Source organism: Populus euphratica, unplaced genomic scaffold (assembly GCF_000495115.2).
Source record: "Populus euphratica unplaced genomic scaffold, PopEup_1.0 scaffold2357.1, whole genome shotgun sequence".
Lineage (NCBI taxonomy): Eukaryota > Viridiplantae > Streptophyta > Magnoliopsida > Malpighiales > Salicaceae > Populus > Populus euphratica.
The window spans coordinates 17,235-23,596 of record NW_011502188.1 but is presented as its reverse complement, the minus strand read 5'-3'; the positions used below and the strand labels follow the sequence as shown (position 1 = coordinate 23,596).

Sequence of the window (6,362 nt, the reverse complement as noted above, 5' to 3'; positions counted from 1 at the left end):
GTAGTTATTAATGTTGAATTTACCTTAGAATTAGTAAATAAATATGTTGGAATAATTAGTAATTTTACTTTATTATTGCATGATTTGTATTTAATTATTTCCATTAATTTTAATTGTTAGTCTAGAGTTTTTTGAATTTTTTGAATATATTTTATTGTTGTATTGCAAGATGTTATGTTATATATAATATTAGTATAGATGGGGTCAATTGGTTGTGGCTATTATCAATATTTGCAATTTTATAGATTTGAGTAGTCTTTAATATAGGGTAGGTGCTGTCAAAATTTTTTATCATTCGAATTTAATTATATAATTATTCATATAAAATTATGTAAATACATAGAACGAAATCTACAACTCGTTGGTCACATATGGACTAGCTAGTTCTTTGAGCACCGAGGATGACATATGCTTAGGTGTCTCTCAAGAAAAGGCGTCTACATTGTCAACCAATGCTACCTCTTCCAGTACGGTTTCACAGCACAAAAATGGTGTGCCTTCGCACTGTAATTAATTCACCTGCAAGTAAGAGGCACAATGGAAGGACAATCTTTCAATGTAAGTTTGTTAATGTTTTAGTTTTGTTTTTAATAAAAAATTATAACATAATTTATAAACAACTAATCAATATTTTATTAATTTAATTTATTTTCAGGTTCACAAACATTGAGGCTGCCCGAGTGATATCATTGATATTTAAATCGTCGATGGAGATTCCATTATTTCAATGAAGTCAGGTATCTAGACATTCTAAATGGATACCTCAAATTGATGCATTGTTTGACAGATTTGAGGTTGATGTTAATTTCTAATTTCCAGCTTATTTCTAATAAATTATTAATATAATTTTAAATAAATTATTATTTTTGTTTAAATTTAATTATTTATATACAGGACAAATTCAACTAGGACAATGTGTAAGACACTTTTGTGAGGAGGGTGTGGAAAAATCACATGGCAACTAGGTAACATTGAAAATAATACAATAATTTTTTTTAGAAAAATATTTATGTTTCAAAATTTAATTTGTCACTATGGAAGTAGGTTGTGTGATTTTTGGTATGAAGTACAAAAAAAGGCAAAAGAAACCCATAAGAGATAAGGGTCTCCAAGGCTGGAATGACGTGGTGAATTGTAGAGATTTCAAACTAATACACATCCTGATAGATATATGACCGCACTATCTTGAGTACGTGATGTCTGAGCAGTTCACACGACGTTTATAGTCTGGCGCTAGCAACTAGAATCGACCAACATGGCTCGGTGACAACGCACATCAGCGACTCTGTTTTGTTTGCTGCACATACAAAATAGATGGTAAGATTAATTTAAATGAAATATATTTAATTAATTTTTTGTATTATAGGCTACGTCTCTTAGATGTGAGTCGAGCCCTATAGAGCTTTTTGTTGAGACGTACGTGCGGAGTTAAGACCGCTAAAAGGAGATGCAACAGTTCATTGACAACCGTACTTAACACTTTATGGAATGTTTGTTCAACCATTTTATTTTATAAGTTGTTATTTTTATTAAATTGAATATAATGATTATTTTTTTAATTTTTAGGAGACTTATAATAGCCCGCTGAGGGAGAGATATAAGGATGATCCTTCGATCCATCCGGATTTCGATTTAGATTTGTGGATGGAGGTTGGATCGGCTGGTGGACTTGATAAAAATTAGGTGTACAAGCTCTCCAACACTACGCCTGAGAACTTGCGGGTTGCCTATAGTGTCTCAACCGTTGGAAGCTCCCAATCAGTATCCAGCACTTCAACTAAAGAGTTTGTGGTCTTGTAGTAATGCACAACTTAGCTCTTCGAAAAATACGACCACCTATTAGCGGAGTATATACAACTCAAAGTGGATCATGAACGACTTTGCCAAATAGTTATGAACATGACGTTACAGAGTGGTGATACATGTGTAGCTCCTCCTTTTTGGCCATATAACAACTAGCCTCCTCCTCCTCCTCCTCCTCCTCCACCATTATATTAATTTGTAATGAATATATTTAACTCTAATAGTTAATTTAAATTTTTTTTGAAACATATTCAATTTGAAATGAATATTATTTAACTTTATTTTTTTTATTTTTGATGTTTAATAAAAATTTATTTGCATAATTTGTTTTTTTACTATTAATTTATATAATATTATGCATTCTAAATCATTTTTTAAAACATATTTAAAAATAATCCCAGAAGGTTTTACCGACGGACTGTATTCGTCGGTATTTATCAATCATACCGATGAATTTACTAATGAAATGAGTCTGTCAGTATTTTACAGTAGCTGCCACAATCACCTATGAATATATAAATGAATATATTCAGTCGGAATTTCACACACACTCACTGACAACGTTACTGATGGCCTATTCCATTGGTATTACACATAATCATCGACGGAATGCATCCGTCGATATATTTCAAGCAGAATTTTTTTTTTTACCTCGCAATTTCCATCTATAAAACCATCGATGAATGTTTTTAGTGACCGAATAAGGTATTACCGATGAAAGTAAAGCTGATGGACATTTTCCATCAAGGATGTCATCGATAAAAAAAATTACCAACAAACACTGAATCACAGACTGACAAAATAGTTTTATTGGTAAAACTGTAAAATCTTGTAGTGAAAAAAGCTTAGCCTGCACTCTTGAGGATTTTTTTTAATTAAACTGGGCAAACCACATATCATCTGCAACCTAGAATTCGGCTAAAATAAAGATTGTTGGAAAATCGAGGATGATGGTTTTGAAGCCAAAAATTCATTTTCAACCATTTTGACTTGAAAACACACATTTCAAGTAAGGTGAAGACTATGAAGTACCTCAATGAAATTTCTCTTATTGTATAGTACTTGCTGATATCAAAATTAATATTTTTCATGGTTGAAATCAGGCTACCCAACATTTTCTCTCTCCTTTCACCTTTGTGGTCACCTCCTCTCCACTCTCTATAACTTACACATTGAAATGCAAAGGAGTTAAAGTACTAGACAAAAATGTAAAAATCTCATTAAACATGGATTAAAAATGATACAAATCTTTAAGAATTAAGAAAGCTACAATATTTTTTAATCTTGCATAGTGAAAAAAAAAAGAAAGGAAAAATACAAAACTCAATTTGGGCAAAGCATGGAATCTGATTAATATTACTATGACCCAGGATCATTTGCGAGATACAATTTATGTACAATTTGGGTAAAGCATGTCAATTTTTTTTTTTTATCATTCGAATTTAATTATATAATTATTTATATAAAATTGTGTAGATACATAGAACGGAATCTACAGCTCATTGCTCATATATGGACCAACTAGTTCTTCTAGTAGCAAGGATGACATATCCATAGGTGCCTCTAAAAAATAGGCACCTGCGTCGTCAAACGATGTTGTCTCTTCTAGCGTGGTTTCATAGCGCACAGGCGGTGTGCTTTCACACTGGAATTAATTAACCTACAAGTAAGAGGCACAATGGAAGGATGATCTTTCAATGTAAGTTTGTTAATGTTTTAGTTTTTTTTAAATAAAAATTATAACATAATTTATGAACAACTAATCAATATTTTATTAATTTAATTTATTTTCAGGTTCATAAATATTGAGGCCGCCCGAGTAATATCATCGATGTTTAAATCATCGATGGAGATTCTATTATTTCAATAGAGTTAGGTATCTAAATATCCTCAATGGATACCTCAAATTGATGAATGGTTTGACAAATTTGAGGTTAATGTTAATTTCTAATTTCCAACTTATTTCTAATAAATTATTAATATAATTGTAAATAAATTATTATTTTTATTTAAATTTAATTATTTATACACAGGATAAATTCAACTAGGACAGCATGCAAGACACTTTTATCAGGAGGGTGTGAGAAAATCACGCGACAACTAGGTAGCATCGAAAATAATACAATAATTTTTTTACAAAAACATTTATGTTTCAAAATCTAGTTTCTCACTATGGAAGTAGGTTGTGTGATTTTTGGTATGAAGTACAAAAAAAAGCAAAAAAAAAAAAAACGCAAGAGATAAGGGTCTCCAAAGCTGAAACGACATGGCGGATTGGAGGGATTTCAAACCGATATACATCTTGATAGATATATGACCATACTATCTTGAGCATGTGACGTTTGAGCAGTTCACACGACATTCATAATCTGGTGCTAGTAACCAAAATCGGTCACTTCATGGCTCGGTGACAATGCACATCAGCGGTTCTATTCTATTTGCTGCGCATGCAAAACAAGTAGTAAGATTAATTTAAATAAAATATATCGTTAAATTAATTTATTATTAATTAATTTTTTTTATTATAGGCTACATCTTTTGGATGTGAACCGAGCCCCACAGAGCTATTTGTTAAGACGTACATGCGGAGTCAAGACCGCCAAAAGGAGGTGCAACAATTCATTGACAACCATACTCAACACTTTGTGGTGTTTTGTTCAACCATTTTATTTTGTAAGTTGTTATTTTTATTGAATTGCATATAATGATTACTTTTTTAATTTTCAGGAGACCTATAATAGCCTATTGAGGGAGAGATATGAGGATGATCCTTCGACCCATCCGGATTTTGATTTAGATTTGTGGATGGAGGTTGGATCGTCCGATAGACTTGATAAAAATTAGGTGTATGATTAGTACTTAAAAGTGCATTTTTATCATGGTTTTATATCATCATTTTGCACTTGAAGTATCAATAACTCCTTAACTAAAGCATGTTTTATAATAATATACCTCACAATATAAGATACCTTTAATTTGTAGTAAATATTGATTTTAAATGCAGGCCTATCACATAAATGAAAGGTTTGATTGATGACTTTAAAAACATAAATTGCAAGGGAAAAAAAGATGACCAAACTTAGAAAAGAGATATCGGTGCAATCCAAACTGGAACACTGTTCGGTAATTGGGTCATATCTGGAGCTATAGATCTCAGATTTAGGTCTAATTTATATGGATGGAAAGGTAAGATATAGGCCTACAACTTTTATATGGAGCCCAAGATCTAAAAAGGCTATTTTCAAGTCCAAATTGTAGCAACAACAAAGAAGCCTGATTCTGTCCTCCAGCCCGAGCACTGTTCAGTAGTTTGGCCATATCTAGAGTTCTAAAAGTCCAAATAAGCTGAATGTTTTACACAAGAAAGCTGAGACAATTTCCTACAACTTTCATGTTTTCAAGTGGCTCCAATTCTAACGTTATCAATGACGTTTTGGGCAGACAAGAGAAGATAAGGATTGTCACCAAGTCAAACATTGGCCACCCACTCATCAATTAGTCATCAAATCAATAGTTCCCAATTTTGGCCTATAAAAGGAGGCATTTGTCATGCATTTAGGCATCTTGGTCTCCAGATCAAGATCATGCTTTTGCTTTCTCTCTTTGTATTTTTTATGCTTTGCTTTCATTAATATCTAGTTCATGCCTTTCATTTCCTTTCCTTTACTTAGTTAACTTTTATCTTATTTATGTTCTTATTTTGTTTATCTATTTTTCTTTTTTTCATTATGTCTAGCTAAGTTTATTATGTCAAGGTGAAAAGGTTACACTAATGGTGTAAGAATAAGTATAGTGTAAACTCAATATGGACTTTAATGTTTGATACTAACATGTTTTGTATTTGTTATCTTGTTCACTCTTTAATACTTTGCTTGTTAAATGACTAATCTTGATTTATGTTGTATAACACTTGGTACAACAAATGCTTGGCACTTTCATAGCCCATACTGTATGGTATAATCGACACCTGAGCTATGAAAGGAACTTGATTTGTTGTTAACATAAGTTATAATCATGAATGCTTGACGAGATTTACAAGTATTAGCATTAATCGAATAAGATGACTAATGTAATCATGTTAACAATCTATAATCTGATTGGAACCTCCTTTGTGTGTGGTTTCCAATTGAATAATAAGAGTTTATACTATACTTGTTTGACATACCATTAGTGGAAACTGTAACCTTGACATTTGTTATTATCATTGTTTAATCCTTACATTAATATTCCATCTCAAAGTTCTCATCTTTTTCTTCCTCTTCTCCTTCTTTTTCTTTATTATTATTATTATTACTACTACTACTACTACTACTATTATTGTTGTTGTTGTTGTTGTTACTATTGTTGTTGTTTATAATTGTTATTTATAATTGTTATTTATAATTTGTACAATTAACCTCCCTGTGGTTCGACCCCGGTCTTGCCGGGTTATTTATTACTTCGACACTCCTGCACTTGGGAGAAGACATTAATCTTTCAGTCGTGTCAGTGTACAAACTCTCTAACACTACGGCTAAGAACTTGCGGGTTGCCCATAGTGTCTCAACCGTTGGGAGCTC

At 31.8% G+C, this 6,362-nt stretch overlaps 1 long non-coding RNA gene across 1 annotated transcript; it reads left to right on the top strand.

Annotated features, from left to right (window-relative positions):
* The first annotated feature begins 397 nt into the window (after positions 1–397).
* LOC105118939 (uncharacterized) lies at positions 398–1,287 on the top strand. Its single transcript, XR_841054.1, has 4 exons — positions 398–558; positions 656–737; positions 895–965; positions 1,045–1,287. It is a non-coding gene; the product is annotated as an uncharacterized LOC105118939 (long non-coding RNA).
* Positions 1,288–6,362: the final 5,075 nt, after the last annotated feature.